The sequence below is a fragment of the Pundamilia nyererei genome, unplaced genomic scaffold, assembly GCF_000239375.1.
Source record: "Pundamilia nyererei isolate P.nyererei 1_Seehausen unplaced genomic scaffold, PunNye1.0 scaffold00244, whole genome shotgun sequence".
Taxonomy (NCBI): Eukaryota; Metazoa; Chordata; class Actinopteri; order Cichliformes; family Cichlidae; genus Pundamilia; species Pundamilia nyererei.
The window spans coordinates 397,571-400,359 of record NW_005187645.1 but is presented as its reverse complement, the minus strand read 5'-3'; the positions used below and the strand labels follow the sequence as shown (position 1 = coordinate 400,359).

Here is a 2,789-nt window from a genome sequence, read left to right as displayed (position 1 = left end):
CAAGTGCTTCAGCACCCCCAAAAATGGGCTGAAATCGCCCCTGGTTTCAAGTGCTAACAAAGGGTCAACGTATATTAAATGTATTTTTTCACCTTTCTGAAATTTTGAGTGGCTTCTTTCTGCCTCATATCTCGAAATGATGCATTATGTTCACCTGTTGGATAGACTGTAACATCCTTCATATAGTAATTCATCTCTTTCTGTCTGTAATTTTAATTTTGTGAGGCTTTCATGTTGTCCTCTTGTGATTTGTGGACTAATTTGAGGTAGTACAAAATACGATCCCATCTCTGTGATCCACTGCATAAAATCGCTGTCCCCTTCCTGATTTGCTCTTTTCTTTTCTTTGCATGTTCTTCACATCATCTCATCAAGCAAATTTAAATATCAGACAAAGATAGCGCAAACACAGCATGGAGTTTCTAACTGAAGGTGTTTGTTATCAAGTGGCCTAGTCAATCAAGCTCTGACTGGAATCTTGAAAACCCTCCAATGTGACTGAATCTGATCTGCAAAGATGAGTGGTCCAAAATTCCTACACAGCGCTGTAAAAGACTCTTTGCCAGTTATCACAAGTGCTTGAATGCAGTTGTTGCTGTTAAGGGTGGCCCAATCAGTTGTTAGATTAAAACAAACAATGTTTTTCACACAGTGCCGTGTAGGCTTGGATTTTTCCGCCTCCCGTTAATATTAAGCGCCTTCATGTATAACCTGTATTTTGTGTTTAGTTGTGTTATCACTGTCTGATTTTTCTCTCCCCCTGTTAGGCAAACTTTAATTGGATTAGAAAAAAAAATCTAAGAATGCTTCTTATTTCCATAAAAATGGCATGTAAAAGCCTTTGCTTCTGGTTCTGGCCCTTCATAATAAAAGCCTACTGGCTGCTTTGACGGTTTTATTTTATCCAAATCTAGAGTCAACTGTGGTATCTATCAGCATCTATGCGCTGTGCTCCACTCCAACGTGTTTGCTTATATTAAAGTGAGGGACGTGAGAGGGCAGAATATCGTTGGTGAACCGGGGTGGTTTCCTCCCCCCTCCCGCCTGTTCAGCCTCCTGAGCAGCTCACGCGCCTTTTCAGTCTTTCAGATGTGGAGCGCAGAGTCTTCTTTCTCTTCTTCACTGTATGAATCAACAGTAAGCTTAATTTTTCTCTTTCGTTAATTACGTGTTGATCTAATTAATGTTTGGAGTTGTTCAGCTTCTGTTTCATTGGAAAGTTTCTGTGACTTTTATTCTAAAGGGCCATGTGGTCAGAAAGAGTATAAGAAAAATACGTCATACTTAAAGTTAGTTTTATATTATTGTATGTTTAATATATTATGTTGTTTGAGTGCAGTGCTTTGAGATCCTGCTTTATTACTTGGAGTTAAGTTGCCTTTAACCGTCTTATAAAGTCAAACACACCTGGCTTTGGCAACAGTTTGCCTCCAGGGGTTTTGGCACAATCACGATTTTATCAGAGATACAATTAAAAGAAAAAAAAAAAAAGCAACAATTTAAAAGAGGTGAGCTTTTCGATGAGGTTACCGCTTAACATTTGCTGGTAAAAGTAAAAAAAAAAAAAGACACAACAAATGATGAAAGAGACGGTGCGCCCTGAAGTGGGGCACATTAGAGTGGGCCGTGACCGTTACTGAGGTGGTTTCTGTTTGCGGGTGAGTGTGGGTTTCACTCCCTTAAAGCAAACAAACGAACAGAGATCAGGCAAAGACGGAACACACAAACTTGTGGAGATGCGCACTCTTTGGATGATACTAAAAACCGTTCATTTTCATACAAATCCTTCCTACAAAATAGTTCAACTTTAGACAGCAACAGCCCAGCAAAATGTGATTGAAACCCTGACCACCTGTAGTATTTGCCAAAAAAACGAGCCAGAAAGAATATTCCTGTTGCAAAAGCTGCAGTTAGTTTATGGTAAAGTGGCTTTTTCTTTTTATCAAAGGGTGAAAATTATTTTTGATATTAAAAATGTTAAATAAAGCACATTTTTTAGATATTAAAAAATGTGCTTTTAAGAGCGATCTGTCCGGGAGGGACTTTAAGTGGTATGGTGCAATAACGCATAGCCACAAATATACTTGGAAAACAGGTAGTTTCTTAATTTTATATAAAACCCTTTCGTTAATCATGTTCAGTCTATTTAGTAACAGAAGTAAAGACAGACATAAAAACACTTCGGAAGTGACTTTTTGGCACAAGCTGAACTGTAGACGGACAGACGGCTGCCCGTGGGAGTTATTTGTTAAAGAAAGCATTTTTAAAATTAAAAAAAAAAATCACAGACACATTCTGACGAATCGCAACAGCCCACTTCACTTTTACAGATTCTTGTTTGAACCTAAACAAACGTGTCACAGATCAGAGGCAAAGCTTTTGTGAAATTGAATTCCTCGCCCAAATCCGGAAGCTGCGAGTGGTTTCCGAGTAAGACAGAGGACGCCTCATGACATCTCTTGCAAAAATAAAAATTAAAAAAGATAAAAAAGAAGGAATTGAATGTTTGTTTGTTTTTTATTTTATTTCTTTATTTTTGTGAGAAGCCTTAAACCAATAGGGTTAGTTCTTGAACAAAATCGCACTGCAGAGGGGCTAGAGGGGCTTGAGCACCCGCCCCTTTCCTGATGGGTGCCCAAAGTGCCCTTTTATTGAGGCAACTTTAAAAAAAAAATTATTATTATTATTTTTATGTGTGTGGGCGTGCGGAGTCCTGTCTGTCCGCCCTCGACGGCAGAACGCGCTGGTTACGAGCCGGGAACGAGCTCACAAAGAGCACGCGCATTTTT

General features: G+C 39.0%; 1 pseudogene; it reads left to right on the top strand.

The window, feature by feature from the left end:
* The window catches only part of LOC102209423 (protein NLRC3-like), a 30,822-nt pseudogene that overhangs the window by 16,994 nt on the left and 11,039 nt on the right, over positions 1 to 2,789 (top strand).